Genomic DNA, 20,545 nt, shown 5'->3' on the forward strand with positions numbered 1-20,545 from the left:
CAATCCTGGTTGTCTATGGTTAGTTATGTACTGAATTGTGTCCCCCGCCTTCCCCCCCATCCATAAGATAAAGTCCTAACTCCCAGTGTGATTGTATTTAGAGGTGGGGCCTTTAAGAAGGGAATTAAGGTTAAATTAAGTCCAAAGGATAGGGCCTGAATTAAGACTGGTGTCTTTACAAGAAGACACCAGGAGCGCGTAAGTACGGAGAAAAGGCCACGCGAGGACACGATGGGAAGATGGCCATCGACAAGCCGAGAATAGAGTTTTCATCGGAAACCAACCCACTGACACCTTGATCCTGGACTTCCAGCTCCCAGAACCGTGAGAAAACAAATTCCAGCTGCTTCAGCTCCCCAGGCTGTTACGGCAGCCCCAGCAGGCTGCTGTATCTGTCCATCCACGGGTGCCAGCTAATCCCCTGCAGCTCAGGCATGGGCACGTGACCCATGCTAGCCAATGAGAGATAAAGGAAAGTCTGCTGGGGGCTTCCGTTAAAGACTTTCCTCCCTGTAAGAGACAGACACCTTAGAAGAACCTTCTGCTTGCTTTTGAATGTTGTCCTGTGCGGATGTGGAGCCTGGAGCTGCGGCAGGCATCTTGAGATTCTTTGCAGGAAGGCTAAGAGGATTGCCAGGGTATGGCCCCAGAGCCCTGGAAACTGCTTACCCCCACACTCTTCGGTATAGAAAAGAAACAAACCCCACACCGAAGCTACTCTTACCTGAATATGCAATGTTGGGTTGGAAAATACGCTAAGTGATGCCGTGATTAAAAAGCACACAAAGGAATCCCACTGAAAAGTCTGTCATTCTAGGTGATAGGATACCGGACAGAGAAGTCGTCTCATTCTGGAGAATTCTAAATGACTCAGGCCATTAGAAAGTTGAATCTTCGGCATAGAGGTTTCTCAGTGTTGACATTACGTATTGACTGTGAACAGTTACAACGACGTGTGTGATTCCAACATAACTGGAGTGGCTTGACATTCGGCCGTTTCTAGTTTTTTCAAATATTCCTCCCTGAAGACCACTAGAATTTGTCTTTTCGTCATCCCCAGCACAAGCACCCTGATCCACTGTCTTGCTCCCACCCGGTTCCTGTGGCTTCCCTTCCCATCTATGTGCACCTACATGCTTATTTTTACTAAAGAAAATTCAAATCGAAGTAACACGTGCTCAAGGTCAGAAAATAAAGTTGCACAGAGGGATTTATCGTGGGCCCCTTGCCTTGTCGCTCATGACCCTATCCTGCTCCTCACGGGCGATCCCTTTAACCATTAAGTCATAGTTTGGTAACTTTATAGTCCTCTCCCCCATAATTATATCATTATTTTTAGTTTTTTTTTAATAGTTTGCATCCATACACATATACTTATTTATCTATAGTCTGCAAGTTTCTTAGAAAGTTAAACATGAATTTACCACGTGTCCAAAGAGGAACAAACACCTATGTCTCCACAAAGACTTGCGCCAGAAGGTTCATGGCAGCGCTATCTATAATCACCAAAAGGTGGAAATGACCCAAATGTCTGTCCACTTATGAATGGATAAAGTGTGCTATGTCCAGACAAAAATATTATTCACCAATAAGAAGGAAGTACCAACACGTGCTACAACACGGATAAGCCTTGAAGACATCATGCCACGTGAAAGAAGCCAGACCCGAAAGACCACGCGCTGTAGAATTCCACATGTGCAGAATGTCTAGAAAAGGCACGTGGATAGAGACAGGAATATTAGTGGTTGCCAGGAGCTGGGGGGGGGTGGTGGGATCGGGGCGAAACTGCAACTGGGCGTGAAGGTTCTTCCTGAGCTGAAAGACACGTTGCACAGATCTGTCGATTGACTAATAATCATTGAATTGTGCGCGTCAAGAGCGAATTTTATGGAATGTAAATTATACCTCAAGAGGGCTGTTAAAATATATAAAACATGACACAACTCTCTCTTTCTTGTTCCGTCAGCTAGAAACAGGGCTGTCCACTTCCTTCTTTGTGGGGCAAGATGGTTACCCCATCTCCCGCTGCTCCTGCTCTCCTGCTTCCATTTCCCAAACGTCTCCAAATCGTACATTTACTTTTGTTTTGCAAAGAATGCCAACATTTGACACAAATAAACTTCACAGGATTGAAATCCGTAAGCGGCATTTATGTCAACATGATGATCCAAGTACTTTTCAGAAAAGAACCAAGCCTGGTACCAGGATCGTATTTCCTTCTCTACCACTCCGCTATCACTTTTCCTGGATCACTCCAAGGGAAAAGGGAATGTTCAAATGGATTCTCCATTTTTGCATTCCATCATTTCCTTAAGCTCATGTCACGTTTGGCCCTTCTTCATATCTGAGCACTGCCTTTTTTATACATCTGTACCCTTCTCCTGCCCCTGGATTAAAAAGACGACGTTTCCATTTTAGAATAGTTTTCGATTTACAGGAAAAAATGTGAAGATAGTTCAGAGAGTTTCCATATACCCCACACCCAGTTTCTTCTGTTATTGACATTTCACGTTAGCGTAGTACATTTGTCACTATTAATGAACTGATATTGATGCATCATTATTAACTAAAACCCATACTTTCTTTAGATTTCCTTAGTTTTAATGTAATATCTTTTTTCTGATTCCATTCTGGAAACCACATTACATCTAGTTATCGCATCTCCTCAGGGTCCTGTTGGCTGTGACAGTTTCTCAGACTTTGTTTTTGATGAACCTTGACAGTTTTGAGGAGGGCTGGCCAGGTGTTTTGTGGGGCACTCCTTGATTGGAATTTGATGTTTCTCTCGTGGTTAGACTAGGGTCACGGGTTGTGGGGAGAAAGATCACAGAGGTAAAGTGTCATTCTGATTACAATATGGCAAGGATATGTGAATGAAAGTGAGCCACCACATAAATTATCTGGACTTCTGTACAGAAGCTTTGTCTATTCTCCCCCATCATTCATTCATTCATTCATTTTAGTAGTAGGGACTCATGAATACAGTAGAGTTTTTCAATTTCTCTGAATCTGTGTGAAAACAGAAAGGGAAACAACATAGCAAAACCCCAAATCCATGGACCACATTTACAACAAAACTAGGCAATACTAAATTGTTTCTATCTACCCCAAAATACAACTGGGTGGGAGAAACACCAAGAACTGTAAGACTTTCACATCATCAGTTCTGCAGGGGGAAGAAGGAGGGAAAAATGGAGTAGCGTTGAATGAATCTAAGTACAGGAGAACCTGGAATGCCAGGAAGTACCCACTGGAAAGAAGGTAGGAAAACTAGAGAGCAACGGCTGGAACCAGGAGGGGTTTTCCCCTCTCTAAATAAAAGGCAAGTGCAAGGGGCCTGTGGTAAGAAGAACTGAAGGGGTCCTACACAAGGAAGAAAATTCTGGGAATATAAAAACTGAGCATGACAAGGACAAGAGAAAGGAAGGAACAAGTAAGTCCAGATCAAAGCAGGGCAGAGGAACAGAGAGGCAGGAGAGCTTAAAAAACAAGACACAGTATTCTGGGGACACTATGCACAAAGAACATAAGAGGGAATTCTGAAGTCAGGAAAACTGTTTTGAACTCCTCCCTTATCCTAAAATTTAAGAACTAATTTCCCATAAAGGCAGATAACAGAAAAGCATCGAGGCCAAATTGTATACAAAATTATTACTGAAAAAAGAAAGGGAGAGAATAAAGAGCAGAACAACACCCTCCAGACACCTGCAAGAAAGCCATACCCATGAACAGATGGAACCTGAATCCCAAAGAAAGAAAACATGAGCCAAGGATTTAGATCCAGCAAAACTAACTTTCAGGCATAGGGATCATGGACAAATTGTACTATTGATCCCATGGGCCCTTCCTGAGAACCGACTAGAGAACAAGATTCAGACACCCCAAACGATGGGAGAATCACCGGGGAAGCAGGAAATATAATTACCCACAGAATGTAGACCCAGCGAGGGGAAAGAGAGAGCACGTCCAGTGTATAACGGCCATGTACTCTTACAATACAGTCAAACTACCACAATGGGGGAGAGTGGGAGAGCATATACAATGCTTAACAGTTTTAGTAAGCCTAGTAATTATATTATTATTCTTCTGGGGTGGTTGTACATATTACACAGGATAAAACAAATCATGAGTTACAGGACATTCTAATCCTATCACCCCCCACGACTTTGAAAACCAGGATCTCAGTGTGGGGAAGGGAGATAGAGATGTAATGGATGAGAGGGAATAGCAGGCATGTGCATTTGCTTACTTATTTTCTAGCTCTGTCTGCTGGAAAGGTCTAGATACAATGACCAACTGTATTGGTCTGCTAGGGCTACCACAACAAAGGACCACAGTCTGGGTGGCTTAAATAAGAGTACTTTCTCACAGGTCCAGAGACTGGAGTTCTGAGATCAAGGTGATGGTTCCTTCAGAGGCCCCTCTCCTTGACCTGCAGATGTTTGCCTCCTCCCAGTGTCTTCACATGGTTTTTCTCCTTGTGTCTTGATCTCTTCTTAAAAGGACGCTGGCCATTTTGGATTAGGGTCAACATTGATGATCTCATTTTAATTAATTATTCTTTTTTTTTTTTTATTTATTTTTGGGACAGAGAGAGACAGAGCATGAACGGGGGAGGGGCAGAGAGAGAGGGAGACACAGAATCGGAAACAGGCTCCAGGCTCCGAGCCATCAGCCCAGAGCCTGACGCGGGGCTCGAACTCACGGACCGCGAGATCGTGACCTGGCTGAAGTCGGACGCTTAACCGACTGCGCCACCCAGGCGCCCCAATTATTCTTTTTTTTAAAAAAACATCTTTAATGTTTATTTATTTTTGAGAGAGAGAGAGAATAGGGGAGGGGCAGAGAGAGAGGAAGACACAGAATCCGAAGCAGGTTCCAGGCTCTGAGCTGTCAGCACAGAGCCCGATGTGGGACTCGAGCTCACGAACATGAGATCATGACCTGAGCCAAAGTCGGGTGCTCAACGGACTGAGCCACCCGGGTGCCCCCTTAATTATCCCTTTAAAGACCCCATCTCTGAAGGCAGTTACATTTTGAGGTACTGGAGATTACGAATTCAACATATGAATTCTGTGGGGGACACGATTCAGCCCGTAACACCAACCTCGTTCAATAGCAACGGGCATCTCTACTGCTCAGTGTCTGGTCCTTTACACTAAAAGAAGCAGGTCTTTTGGAGACGCTCTTGGAGTGCTAGCAAAATTTTATTTTTTTGACAGAAGTGGTGGTTATAAGGTGTTCACTTTATAATAATACATTGTCATCTGCTTATTTTATGTAGGTTTTGGGTGTGTGTTTCATTTAATAATAATGCTGTAGATTGAATGTCTGTATCCCTTCAAAATTCGTATGTAGAAATCCTAATCCCCAGGGTGATGATATTATGGGGTAGGTCCTTTGAGAGGCGATTAGGTCATGAAGGTTCATGATTGAGATTAGTGGCCGTATAAGAGAGACCCTAGAGAGTTAGATTGCCCCTGCTTCTCTGTGAGGACACAGTGAGAAGAGAGCCATCTATCGACTAGGAAGCAGGCTCTCACCCTACACTGAATCTGCTGGTACCTTGATCTTGGACTTTTCAGCCTCCAGAACTATAGGAAATGAATTTCTGTTGTTCATAAGCCACTCCGTTTATAGTATTTTGTCATAGCAGCCCAAGTTGAGTACGACAAATAAAAAAATTGAGACCATTTTAAGAGGAGAAATGGAATGACTAGCAACTTGATCAAACATGCAAAAACAAGAAAATGTAAAAGGACCTAATACTTTAATAAAGACAGAAGGAATAAAATCAAGTATATCAGTCATTATATTAAAAATGAATGAACTAAATTCTATCCCTGAAGACAGAGGTTGTCATATTAGAGTTTAAAACCAAAGCCAACTAGGATACAGAAGGTACATCTATCTTCAATAGAATATTACTCAGCCATGAAAAAGAATGAAATCTTGCCATTCAATGACATGGATGGAACGAGTGTATTATGCTAAGTGAAATAAGTCAGTCAGAGAAAGACAAATACCATATGATTTCACTCATATTTGGAATTTAAGAAACAGAACAAGTGAACAAAGAAAGAAAAAGAGACCAATAAAACAGACTCTTAAGGATAAAGAACAGATGGTTGCCAGAAGGGAGGCGTGTAGGGGGACAGATGAAGTAAGGGGAATTAAGAGCACACTTATCATGACGAGCACTGAGAAATGTATAGAATTGTTGAATCACCATATTGTACACCTGAAATTAATATAACACTGTATGTTAAGTACATGGGAATTTAAAACATGAAAAAAAACCCCCAGCTAAATGCAACGTGTACGTATTTAAAGATAAGTGATAAAAATGGTTGAAAGTAATGGGTTGGCAAAGTGACATTAAGCAAATGCAACCAAGAAGAAAGCTATATGTACGTGGGTGCAGCACATTTTCTTTATCCATTTATCCATCGATGAATACTTAGGTTGTTTCCATATCTCGGCTATTGTAAACGATGCTGTAATGAACACAGCGGTGCAGATACCTCTTTACGACAGCGATCTCACTTCCTTCAGATAAATACCCAAAGTGGACTTGCTGGATCATATGGTAGTTCTGTTGGCTTTTTTTTTTTTTTTTTAATTTGATGAACTTCCATGTTGTTTTCCATAGTGTCTATATCAATTCCTATTTTCACCAACAGTGTAATAGGATTCTTTTTGTCCACGTCCTTGCAAGTACTTGTCATCTCTTGTCATTTTTATAACAGACATTCTAACAGGTGTGAGGTAATATCTCATCGTGGTTTTCATTTGCATTTTCCCAATGATCAGCAATATTGCGCACCTGTTCCTATACCTGTTGCCCATTTGAATATCTTCTTTGGAAAGATGTCTATTCAGGTCCTCTGCCCATTTTAAAACTGGATTTTTTTTGTTTTTTGTTTTTGCTGCTTTTGAGTTCTATAAATCCCTTGTATATTTTGGATATGAACTCTTATCAGATGTATGGTTTATAAATATTTTCTCCCACTCAACTAAAGATTGCCCTTTCATTTTGTTGATGGTTTCTTTGCTGTGCAGAAGCTTTTTAGTTTGATGCAGACCCACTTTTTCTTGTTTTTGGTGCGTGTGCTTTTAGGGGCACATCTATAAAATCATTGCCGAAACTGCTGTCAAGGAGCTTTCTCCCTGTGTTTTCTTCTAGAAATTTTATGGTTGTACCTTTAAGTCTTTACTCCACTTCAAGTTAATTTTTGTAAATAGTATAAGATAGGGGTCCAGTTTCGTTCTTTTATATGTGAACATCCACTTTTCCCAGCACCATTTATTGAAGAGACTATCTTTCCTGCATTGAATACTCTTGGCTCCATTGTCAAATATTAGTTGACCATGTATGTGAGGGTTTATTTTTGGGCTCTTGATTCTGTTCCACTGCTCTGTGTGCCTAGTCTTATGCGGATACCATACTGACTTGATCACGACAGTTTTGTAATATAGTTTGAAACCAGGAGGTGTGATGCTTCCAGCTTTGTTCTTTCTTAGGATTCCTTTGGCTATTCGGGGTCTTTGGTGGCTTCAGATGATTTTAGGTTTGTGTTTCCATTCTGTAAAAAAAGGCCATCGGAATTTTCCTGATAAAAATAAGCCAAAAAATTCTGCGAATGGATAAATCCTAGAGGGTAGTCAAGGATACGTAAGAGAGAAGCTTAATGAGGGGACATTTGTCTTATCTGGTGTCAGATGATCCAATAAAGGTACTGCAGGGAAATCAACATGGTATTTGTTTCCAAACAGGCAAATAGATCAGTGAATCAGAAGAGGGAATCTGAAATCAGAGCCAGAAGAAAACTTCTATAGGACAAAAATGGTGGTTTAGTTTTTGGGAAAGTACAAGATTATTTAATAAGTCTCGGTGGCACAATCCACCTAACATCTAGAAGAAAATAAAAGTGAATCTCTATCTTATATTCTATTGATCACACATTACAGAATATGGAATAAATACAAGAAGCAAAACCTGGCCCACTCTGTGTATAATTAGGGGTGGGGAGACTTTCTTTATCAGACCAACAATTCAAAAACTTTGAAAGAAAAAGACAGGGGCCCCTGGGTAGCTCAGTCAGTTAAGCATCCGACTCTTGGCTTTGGGTCAAGTCATGATCTCCTGGTTTCGTGAGTTCGAATTTCGGGATTCTCTGTCTCCCTCTCTCTCTGTCCTTCCCCTACTTGCGCTCTTTCTCTAAGTGAACTTAAATTTTTTTTTTTTTTTTACATTTTGATACATGAGTCTTTATTCATTTTTTTTGTTTTTTTGTTTTTTTTCAATATATGAAATTTATTGTCAGATTGGTTTCCATACAACACCCAGTGCTCATCCCAACAGGTGTCCTCCTCAATGCCCATCGCCCACCCTCCCCTCCCTCCTACCCCCCATCAACCCTCAGTTTGTTCTCAGATTTTAAGAGTCTCTTATGCTTTGGCTCTCTCCCACTCTAACCTCTTTTTTTTTTTCTTCCCCTCCCCCATGGGTTTCTGTTAAGTTTCTCAGGATCCACATAAGACTGAAACCATATGGTATCTGTCTTTCTCTGTATGGCTTATTTCACTTAGCATCACACTCTCCAGTTCCATCCACGTTGCTACAAAGGGCCATATTTCGTTCTTTCTCATTGCCACGTAGTACTCCATTGTGTATATAAACCACAATTTCTTTATCCATTCATCAGTTGATGGACATTTAGGCTCTTTCCATAATTTGGCTATTGTTGAGAGTGCTGCTATAAAACTTAAAATGTTTAAAAAAATTTCATTAAAAAAAGACATATTTGAATATATAGAAATTAAGAACCTTTGCACAGTGAGTGATGTTATAAATAACGTCAACAAAATGACAATAAAAAGCTGATAGAAGCGATCCAATCGAGAAGAGAGTGGATAAAGGATGTGAACAGGGCGTTCAAGAGAGCACAAAACAGAAAGGTCAGCCAACAGGCAAAGAGGCTTAAGTGTACCGGTGTTAAGGGAATTTCAAATTAGCTATGTAATATTTCAACCCACAAGAGTGCTTAAAAGTAAAATAGCACAATGCGTGTGTAATGGAGTATAAAACCTCTTGCGTGTGTATGTGTATTTATGCAAACGTGTACTTACATGTGCACTTTTGTGTCTGTTTACAATTTTATGAGCGTGGAGAATAAAGGCTTCCTTATAGATCGCCAACATAAGTTACTTATGTTGGTGCTGGAGGGAGGTGGGAAGGAAAAAGAAGGAGAAAACAAAGTCAAATGAGAAAGGAAAACAAAAAAAATAAGAGTATGTTACAAAGCACTGCTGATGTATTTATATATGTGTGTGAAATTATATATGTGCGTACATATGTAGATTTTATTTGGCAAAGAAGACATTTCCTCAGATCTTGAAACCATTAGTCTGTTGCCTCCCTATCCCCATTTTATTATAAATTTTAAAACATGAATAGAAACATTGAAATACTACAATATACGCCTTGATATCCTTTACCCAGATTCAACTGTTGGTAACAGGTTGATATATTTGCTTTATCTGTGTGTGTGCCCGTGTGTATAATGTATATACCTGTATTTACATACACACGGCTATTTACAGAACTATTTGAAGGTAAGTTGCAGGCAAAATTGTCACTTCATCCCTAACTGCTTTAGCACGTATCTTTTATAAATAAGGACATTTCCCCGATATATCCACAATACTATTATCACACCTAAAAAAATTAACACAAATTTCAAAATGTCATCTAATATCCAGTCCATATTGTTTTCCCCAGCTGTCCCAATGGTATATATAATGTTCACTGTTTCTCACCTTTTTTTTTTTTTTTAAGTTTATTTACTTATTTTGGGAGAGAGAAAGTAAAGAAGGGGCAGAGACAGAGAGAGAATCCCAAGCAGGCCCCGCACCACCAGTGCAGATCCCGACGCGGGGCTCGAACTCACGGACCGCGAGATCATGACCTGGGCCAAAGTCGGATGCTTAACCGACTGAGCCACCCAGGCGCCCTGGTTTTCATTTTTTGAACCAGGATCCAGTGATGTTTTATGCGTTGCACTGTCATGTCTTTTCACGTTTTTAAAATCTGGATTTTCCCCTAGGATATTGACCTTCCCAAGAGTCCTGGTTCACCCGCACACCATGAGTTAATCCTCCCTGTTGTCATTTGACCACGTTTACCTTGAGTGGCCTGGAGTAGAAAGCTACAGGGTGCACTGAATCCCCCCCTCCCCGACACTTTTTGGTCTATGTCTCTGTCCCACCTTCCATCAGGCACAGTATTTCTTGTTCTTGGGCATCCAAGGTCCTTGGGGGTCGACCAGTCCTCCCCCATAGGAGTCCAACTCCTGTGCTGTGCTCCTTGCCACAGTTCTGTCACCTGGGCCTCAGCAGTTACCTCCTTGCCGTCCTCCATAAATTTTGTCCTGTTCCAGACTGAGCAGAGGTAAAGGCTGATGAGCTACCACTTTACTAGGAGGTACAACTCCAGGTTAAAGGGCCATAGGGAGGAGGGAGAACCCGTACAAGGATGTGCTGGCCCACTAAGTTCAGTAGACTGGTCTTGCAGGACCAAGATACTGTGAGGGGTCCAGTGGCCCCATCTCTCGTTAATCAAAGGCTTACCCCCTGAGACTTGACCACCCCACGACGCTTCCAGGTTGCCGAAGTCCCGGAGCCGTCTGCAGCATCCCATGCCCCAGGGAAGACCAAAGCAGGAGGTAAGACCTTGTCAGGTCCTGCCCGCTGGAAACTGGCCAAAACACTCCCTGCTCTGTGGCTAGGACGAGAGTTTCTGAAGTGGGGCTGAAGAGGTAGGTGTATCCCATGAACGACTCTGGCCAGTGGTCTGCCTCTTGTTCTCTCTGTCATTGACTTATACCCTTTTTGGTTGTTGTTTACCATGATTTAGGAGGGGTGACAGGAGGCAGGAAAGATAAATGCACATAGTCAATTCTTCACCATGAATAGTGAGTATCTTCATTTGTTTTATGTGCTTCCTGAAATATGAAGATGTGAACTCAATGGTGTGCCGGGAAATGCTGCATGAGTGGCCGTCTGGGGGCGGTGGGGGGTGGGGGAGCCCTGATTTGTAGCATTTGCTCATTTTCATGGTGCAAATCCTGCCACCATGGCCAATTTCCGACTCCCGATATAATGGCACTGAATGCAGAGTTGGGAAGGGACACAGACAATTAGCTCCCATGAACTGGTACAGGCCAGCCCCAACACACTCCTGTGTGTTACCCGAATAATAAGCAATGAAGGACACGGTAATTGTAGGAGGCCTGCTCCATGGTCAAGTTGAGAGCAGCAGAAAAAGTAAGCGACAAGCAATCAAAACCGAAAGGGCAGTCCTCCACTGGCCGACCCGTATACACAACGAATCACCAACTCACAAATGAAATATTAGAAAATATCTTGTTCCTGACACGGGGGGCGCTTCTACTTCTCAGCCGTGCCTGACTTTTCGGGGTGATATACAAAGCCACGTAAAACATCAACGACAGGAACGACAGCAACAAAATGCGCTTTGAGGAGGACGCAGAGAAGTGTCCTACCTGTTGAGCCTGCGGGCTTCACGACCAACCAGACTTCAGATCTGATCTCCACTCCCACCAAATAATTATAGGAATTCCAAAGGACCCAGCTCTTCCAGTAACGTCAGGGTCTCTGGGCCCACACACTTCGCTCACACAGCCCAAGCAAAGGGGAGACAGGCCTCCTGGCGAGTCCTCAAGGGGCATGACTAGAAAATCGAAGCTCACCTAAGAAAATGCTTCATGATGGCGTCAGTATCCACTAGAAGGCCCTCGAGGAAATGACTTTGAGGCTGATCCCGTGTTGACACACACGCGGGATGGATCCTGAATGGCGCAGGGTAATTAGTGGTCTAATGACCACAGGCTGGCACTTGTCCACCTTCCTCCAGTTCTGCGGAATTGAATAATGCATAGCTCCTGTATGGTTGATGAGCGTCAACCAGGTGTTTATAGAACGGTGTGCCGGGAGGCTTGTGGCTTTCTTAAGTCCTGGCTGGATGGCAAAGGTCCTAAGTCCCGAGAGGTCTTAGCGATTCAGCTAGATTGTGTCCCCACAGCTCAGGCTACTTACGCAGGGCTTGTGTTCCCACTGATGCTTGTGGTGCTCCGACATATCTGGATGTGGCATCCAAGTCCACACCGATCGTATCAACGATATCTATTCTTAATGGATTTTGATCGTATTTACTCCCAGATTTAGTCTGTCTGGACCAAAGAGGCCCCAAGCTTGCAGCCTGCCCTTCCCAGCAGCCCCAGGGTCATTTCTGCGGTCCTTCCCTGGGCGGCCTAGCCTAGGCCCCAGAGCCATGGTTTTACAAACACGGAGACAGGTAAACGCTGTCCAGTCTCTTTATGCACTTATGTCAATTGGATGCCAATTGGTGAGAAACGACTCCAACCAGGAATGACTTAAGCAAAAGAGTATTTATTACCTCACGTGTCAAGAATTCTGGAGGTAGGCTGGTTCAGGCCGGGTTAATTAAGCGGCTCAGATATTATCAGAGGCCCAGGTGCTTTCTATTTTTCCACTCCGTCACAACCCTCATGTTACTTATTGTTCTTAGGCTTGTTCCCTGTCGTTACCGATCGGTGCCCCAGTGCCCAGCCCTCTGGGCAGACACAGTGAAGGGAGTGGCAGAGGGGAGCCGTCTTCTCCTGTGTGTTTCCCTTTATCAGCAAGGAAGAACTTGCACCGGAGCCTTCTAGAAGTTGCCCCTAACATCTCACAGTCCAGGATTTCATCATAGACCCACCCTTGACTGGTCGGTGGCAAAGGGAATGTATTTCCCGTGAAAGGTGTAGATTGACATTGAACTTTCTGAGCTGCCTGCCTAAAGCACATTGCCATCTGGTGTTGGAGAAAATCGGGGTTTGTTAGCCACGTGAGTGAGGAGAAGCGTCTGTAGGACAAGCGACTCACCGCGTCTGCAGCCCCCCCGGGTTTTGGTGACAACAGAGCACCCAAGAAACATGCCCATCCTGATTCCCAGGAAACGCTCTGGAGATCTTCATTTTACACAGGAGACAGTGTTGACTCCTTGTGTACCCAGAGGTATCTCTATTTGCCACTACATTTCACTGCCGGTCTGGCCGGGTGTAGACTTCCGGATCAAAAGCACTGTGCCCGGGGACTTTGAGGTATGGTTCCGCCAACCCTCCAGCACTCACTGTGTCTGAAGAGATGTCTGAGGTAAGCCTGACTCTCATGCCTATCTGGTAAAATGTTTTGTTCTCTCTGGAACATTTTTGAATTTCCTCTTCACCTTTGGAGCTCTGAAATGGCACCCCAAGTGTCTAGGTGTGGGCCTTCTTCCATTGGTCCCTCAGGGCACTTGATGGTCCCTGGTAGTCTGAATATCACACCTTCGCTTCCACCCTTATGTACGCTTTTCCCCCCCTCTGCTTCTGGAAGTCGAATAAAAGTAATATTTTGCCTTCTGTCTCTGCCATGCTTCTTTCTTCACCTTTGCTAATTTTTCTGTGTGGGTCTGCTCTAAAGTATACGAGGTTTCCTTGGCTGATCTGGACCATGGGGCAAATCTGGTCTACTACGTGGTTTTCTACGGCTTGCGGGCTAACGTATATTTTTAACTGGTGGAGAAAAAGAAAACTAATACTGCAAGGCAGTTGACAATTATAGGACACTTAAATTTCAGTGTTCATACATCAAGTTTCATTGAAGTACAGTCCCGCCTATTCACTTACATGTGGTCTCCGGTTGCTTAGGGCTGTAATGGCAGTTACACAGCTGTGGCAGAGACCGTATGGCTCACAAGGCCTAAAATATTAACTATCTGCCCTTTACAGAGAAAGTTTGCTGATTCCTGTCCGAGAATACCAGCATGGATTTTAGCCATGCTCAATCTATTGCTCAGGCGGTCCACTGAAAGTTTTCTTCAACAATCATTATTTTTAATTACTATAGTTTTAAAGAGAGAGAGAGAGAGAGAGAGAACAGGGGAGGGGCTGAGAGAGAGAATCCCAAGCAGGCTCTGTGCTGTCAGTACGGAGCCGGACACGGGGCTCGAACTCACGAACCATGAGATCACGACCGGAGCTGAGACCAAGACGGGACGCTTAACCGACTGAGCCACCCGGCTCCCTATTTTTAATTATTTTTAATTTCTAAGAACTTTATTTCTCTGGTTATTCTTGGTATCAGATGGATCGGCAGGTTTGTTATGGGTTTAATATTCATTTTTAAGCGTTTTGTACAAGTACAAAAAAGAATGCAAGTCATAAGTGGGAAGTTCAATAAATTTTCACCAAGGGAACATGTTCGTATAACCAACCAAAAGATAAATAAAATGACCAACACGCCAAAAACCTTCTCTGTACTCCCATATGCTACCAACCAAAAGGTAACCACTGTTTTGACTTCTAATTGTGAACTTTATCGGAATGGAATCATGCGGGATGTATCTCTCTAGGTCTAATTTCTTTCACTCAGTATTATGCTTGTGAAATACACATCGTATGTAGCCATCAGTTTGCTCGCATTTCTAAGTACTATGCCTCGCATTTCTACATACTATTCCATTACACGAATATGCCACAGTGTATTTAACACTTCTGTTAAAGTTGTTTCCAGTTTGGGGCTATCAAAAATAGCACTACCATAAACATTCTTGCACATGTTATCGTGTCAATGTCTATTAATTGGGAAGAGATTTCTGAGGCACGGAATAGTTCACCCGTAGCTGATACTGATGAATTCCCACCAGCCAATACTGACGAATTCCCACCAGCCATGTTGGAGAGGTCAGTTCAAGGTCCTCACCAGCGCTTGGTAGGATCAGTCTTTTTAATTTTAGTCGTGCTGTTGGATGCGTGTTGGTTTTCAGTGTGGTTTTAATCTGTATTTCTCTAATGACTAATGAGTTTGGGAGATTTCCATGTGCTTTGGGCCGTTTGGCAGCCTCTTTTGTGAGGCATCTGCTCAAGTATCTTAGTTTTCCACTGGGTTGTGTGTCTTTTTCTCACTGATTCATAGGAATTCTTTATGTATTTTGGAATGACTGCCTTGTCACTCCGCATGGCTTTCCTTTTTTATACTCTCTATGGTGTTTTTTGTCTGTTTGATGACTTTTTAAAAATATTTTGTGTGTATGTGAGAGAGAGAGAGAGAGAGAGAGAGAGAGAGAGAGAGCGTGAGCAGGGGAAGAGCAGAGAGAGAGGGAGGCACAGAGAATCTCAAGTAGGCTCCACACTGTCAGTGCAGAGCCCGATGCAGGGCTCAAACTCACGAACCGCGAGATCATGACTTGAGCCCAGTCAAGAGTCGGATGCTTAACCGACTGAGCCACCCAGGCACCCCAACTTAATTTTTTGAGTTAAAAATGTTTACCTTAAATTTTTTTTAAATTCTAATTTTTTCCCCTCACAGTTATGCTTAGGAGATCTGTGCCCACTTTGCAGCCATGAAGATAATCCTGTGTGTTTTTTTTTCCTAAAAGGTTTTTTGTTTTCCCCATCACAAGTTGACCTTCAATCAATCTGGAATTGATTTTTAATGGCGTGAGGTTCTGGCTAGGATTTGTTTTTCCCGCGGGGATATCCAGCTGACTTGGTTTCATTTCTAGAAAGTGCCATCTTTTCCTATCACGCAGACGTGTCGCCTTTGTTATGAATATAGTGACTGTATATGCGCGGATCTTTCTGGATCCTGTGTTCCACTCCACTTCTCTGTTTCCTGTACGTGCACCAATACCACACTGCCTTCATCACTGTGGCTTTGTAGCAAATCTTGACACCTGGTCATGTAAGTCCTCAAGCTCTGTGCATCTTTAAGATGATCTGGGTTGTTCTTGGCCTTTCTCATTGGCCCATAAACTGGAAAACCAGCTTGTCAGTTTAGACACACACATTAAAGGGAAAAAAAACCCCAAAAAACTTCTGAATTTTTATTGGGACTGCACTGAATCTGTAATTCAGTTTGGGAATATCTTTATAATACTGACTATTCAAATTCATGAATGTGTCCTTCCTTCCTTCCCTCCCTCCCCTCCCTCAGGTCTTTGAAAATTACCATGGATACTGTTTTGCATTTTGCGGTGCGTATAGATTTTGCAACATCTTTTGTTAGATTGATTCCTGGACATTTTGTTTTCTGACGCCACTGTAAAGTGATATCATTTTTGAATTTAGTTTTCTACGTGTTTGTGGCTGGTACAATAGATTTCTGTATATTGACCTCATATCTAGTGACCTTGAATTCACTTAGCTGTAAATCTTTTCAACTGCTAACATTCAAACACGTTGCCTGTGAATAATGGCAGTTTTTTGCTTTTTTTTTATCCTTAAATTTTTTTCCCTTGCTTTATTGCACTAGCAAAGACCTCTATTACACAATATTGACAAAAGTGGTGGTGAGCAATCGTATCTTATTCTTAATCTCGAGGGGGGAAAAGTTTCAGTATCTCACCACTAAATTATGATGCTCATTCGGTTTCTTTGTCTGGTACTCTTTTTCAGTTTAACGAGGTTCCTTACTATCCATATGTTTGTTATGAATGGGTATTGAATTTTATTAAGTGCTTTTTCTGCATCTATTGAGATGATTGCATAATTTGATAACGCGGTACATTATTTTGATTGAATTTAGAATGTTAAACAACTTTCCAAATCTTAGCATAAACCCAACTTAATAATGATGCATCATCCTTTTTTATCTATCGTTGAATTTGATATAGTTAGATTATTATCTACCATTAGATATTAGTGGCTTCCAGTTTCCATTTGCTACCCTTGTTCTTTGTTATTTTTGTCTTCCACTCTTTTTTCTGCCTTTTGTTGTTTGAATGGAGCATTTTATAGGATTCTATTTTCTCTGCTTTCTTAGCATGTCAGGTATACCCTCTCTTCTTCCATTTTTCAGCGGTTGCCCCAGAGTTTGCAAAATATACTTGCAATGAGTCCAAATCCCCTTGCAAAGGACGCTATGGATTGTGCAAGTGCCTTATAGTCATGAAATGATCCTCCTCCTTTCCATCCCTTTCATCATTGCTGTCATTCATTTTACTTAAATGTACACATACACTCGTCTTTGGGTATATGCTAATATGGTATATGTATATACGATATACACAAAACCAGACATGCCTGAAAACATCGTGGCTCTGATTATTTTGAGCAAACTGTTCTCTGTTTGGTCAGTTAAGAAAAATAAGTGTTTTTATTTTACCTTCACTTATTTCTTCCTTTATGTAGATCCACATCTCTGCTCTATTTTTTTCCTTCTAAAAAACGTCCTTGTAACATTTCCTGCAGGGAAGAACTACTGGCAAACATTCCCTCGACTTCTGTTCATCTGAAAAGTCTTGATTTCTCCTTCGCTTTTGAAGGATAATTCCACAGGACACAGAATTCTAGGCTGGTGGTGTTTTCGTCTCAACACGAAATAGTCCACTCTACTCTCTTTTTTGTGTGGTTCCACGGGGGATTCAGAGGCATTTCTTCTCTTCTTTAAAATTTTTAGAGAGCATGAGTGGAAGAGAGGGGCAGAGGGAGAGAGAGAGCACACGCACAGCGCAGAGCCCGACGCGGGGCTGGATCTCATGACCCCGGGATCACCACCCGGGGCCAAAATCAAGAGTCGGATGCTCAACCAACTGAGCCCCCCAGGCGCCCCTCTACCATTTCTTTTTGGTTCTTTTTGGGATTTCCATCTCTCCGCTTAGATCGCCCACCTGTTCTTTTTTTTTTTTTTTAATTTTTTTTTCAACGTTTTTTATTTATTTGTGGGACAGAGAGAGACAGAGCATGAACGGGGGAGGGGCAGAGAGAGAGGGAGACACAGAACCGGAAACAGGCTCCAGGCTCCGAGCCATCAGCCCAGAGCCCGACGCGGGGCTCGAACTCACGGACCGTGAGATAGTGACCTGGCTGAAGTCGGACGCTTAACCAACTGCGCCACCCAGGCGCCCCTCGCCCACCTGTTCTTGCGTGCCGTCTCCTTTATCCGTCGGAGCCCTTGGCATAGTAATCACAGTTGTTTTAAATTCCTGGTCTGAGAATTCCAACGTCCCTGCCATGCTTGGTTCGATGCTTGGTCTCTCTTCACATTGTGGCTTTTGCCTTTCAGTGTGCCTTATAATTTAGAGTGATACTCAGACATGATGCACCAGGTAGAAGGGACGTACTGGGTAAATAGGCCTTTAGGGATGTGGTGGTGACGTGTCGGGAAGCATTCTACGGTCCCGCGATTGGGTCTCAGTTGTCTAGTGAGCCTAGCCCTGTGGGCCGTGAATGTCACAAGTGTTTCTCCGTGTCGTTCTCTCCCTCAGCTGGGACAGGGTGGCTGGAGTGGAGTTGGGGATCTCTCTTCCCCACAGCCAGTGAGGCTCTGGTTAACGAGTTTCCCTTGAGGCCAGGGAACAACAGGGTGCTCAGACCCGTGTCAGGCTGGCTCTTTTTCCACTCCCACTGCCGGAACCCGAGGGGGTATTTTTCCGTCTGATATTTACCGTGGGAATGTAGCCGAGCTCCTGGAAGTACATTTCACAATATCTGGGGGAGGCTCCCTCGCGACCGGGTCCCCCTGGAGTTTTCAACTTCAGACTTGCCTGCGCTGAGCCTCGAGCAACTTTGGCAATTAGAGCTCAGGATCTCCCACCACAGCCCCGGTTCCCTCTGCGGTTTCTGCTCGCAAGTCTCTGCTCTGGGAAGCTGTGACTCGCTATATTCGCCTGTTTCTCCGGCACTGGGAGAAGTATGCACGCGGTCTCCCCCTCGCTCGCGGACTCGAGAAGAACCGTTCGTGTTTTCACTCTATCTGGCTGTTTACTCGTTGGGACGGAGTGGCCACTTCCAAGCCCCTGACGCGTGGCGCTGGAAGCCGACACTTACCGCCGAATTTGATTTGCTCATATTTGGTTAGGTCTTTCGCATCTATGCTCATGAAGGATGCCGGCCTGTGATTTTCCTTCCTTGCTGATGGCAGATGCGGAGACAGCCCGCTACCCACAGGCTGCACCGTGATTCTTACAGAAGCCCCGCGGATGGGGATTCGGAGACACCTGCTGGGGGAGCACCTTCCCGCTCCGGCCGACCCGTTGCCTTGCGCGGTTTGAGCCTTTCAGTAAACTGAGTCACCATCCGGTGGCAGTCAGGCCCGAGGCAGTGTTATTCACCGCTGATTCCTCCCTTTACCTCACCCGTGGCATCCAATATATTGACAATTCCTGTTGTGGTATTGCCACCCAAAATCAAAATTCAAAGAACTCCTGGGGCGCCCGGGTGGCTCAGTCGGTTGGGCGTCCAACTTCGGCTCAGGTCGTGATCTCACAGCTCGTGAGTTCCAGCCCCGTGTCGGGCTCTGTGCTGACGGCTCGGAGCCTGGAGCCTGCTAAGGATTCTCCCCCTCCCTCCCTCCCTCTCTCTCTCTCTCTCTCAAAAATAAATAAACATTAAAAAAATTAAAAAAAAAAAACTCAAAGAACTTCTCACGTCTTCACTGCCACAGCCTCGTCCCAGTCATGGTCTCCTTTTGCCCAGACTTCTGCAACTGTCTCTGACTCACCTCCCCGCCTCCCCTCTTGCCCTGTGTCCCCACAACCTCCCCAGTACTCAGAAACCAGAGAGGTCTTAAAAAAATCTCTATCTGGTCATGTCACTTCTCTTGCTTTTACCCTTCCACCACAACCCCCTTGTAGCTAGAGTAAAATCCAACCTTCTTACAGGGTTTCAGAAAGGACCCAGTCCTCGGAGAGCTTATAAATCTCGTGTCCTACTCCTTTTGTTCTAGGTCCAGACTTCTAAGTTCTCTACCAAATTACCGGTGTTTCTCTATCCGTGGCACTGATCTGTATAAGATAGTAGGTTCGTTCCTATTATCTGCCCACCTTCCCCACACTCCTTGAGGGCTGGACATTCACTGACTTGTCCCCCTCAGCACTGGGAACAGTACCTCATCATAAAAGGTGCTGGGACATGCTTTGTGACAACCTGCTTTGTGTAACAATCGATCCAGTCCACCTGTGGCTTACCTTCCAGAGTTTCCACAGACTCTGGCTGCAGACTCCCTTTGTTGTTTTTCAAGGCTGATTTTGATTTTGATTTTTATAAAATGTTCATTTTTGAGAGAGAGAGAGAGAGAGAAGAGAGGATGAGTGGGGGAGGGGCAGAGAAAGAAGGGGACAGAGGATCTGACAGCAGAGAGCCTGACGAGGGGCTCGAACCCATGAGTGGTGAGACCGTGACCTGAGCTGAAGTCCAACACTTAACCGACTGAGCCACCCAGGGGCCCCTCAAGACGAGTTTTAAAATCTTTTAAAATATCTCCTTTTTTTTTTTTTCCATTTCAGTGGGAATTTGCAAGGAAGGAAAGACAGGTGTATATAGTTAGCCTGTGATTTTTGTCCTCACAATGACATGGTTTTCCCTAGCAATAGTTAATGTATTTATTCATTTCACTCATTACTGAGTGCTTGCTACGAACCAGGCACTGTACTGGGCTCTTGGGACATACTAGTGAACAAAAGAGACAAAGCTTCCTG

At 43.8% G+C, this 20,545-nt stretch overlaps 1 long non-coding RNA gene across 1 annotated transcript in view; it reads right to left on the reverse strand.

The window, feature by feature from the left end:
• Positions 1–19,934, reverse strand: part of LOC131493530 (uncharacterized) — a 53,946-nt gene extending 34,012 nt beyond the window's left edge. The window contains exon 1 of the long non-coding RNA XR_009252725.1: positions 19,892–19,934. This is a non-coding gene — a long non-coding RNA (uncharacterized LOC131493530). The remainder of the gene's footprint in view (positions 1–19,891) is intronic.
• Positions 19,935–20,545: the final 611 nt, after the last annotated feature.

This window comes from Neofelis nebulosa, chromosome 13 (genome assembly GCF_028018385.1).
Source record: "Neofelis nebulosa isolate mNeoNeb1 chromosome 13, mNeoNeb1.pri, whole genome shotgun sequence".
Lineage (NCBI taxonomy): Eukaryota > Metazoa > Chordata > Mammalia > Carnivora > Felidae > Neofelis > Neofelis nebulosa.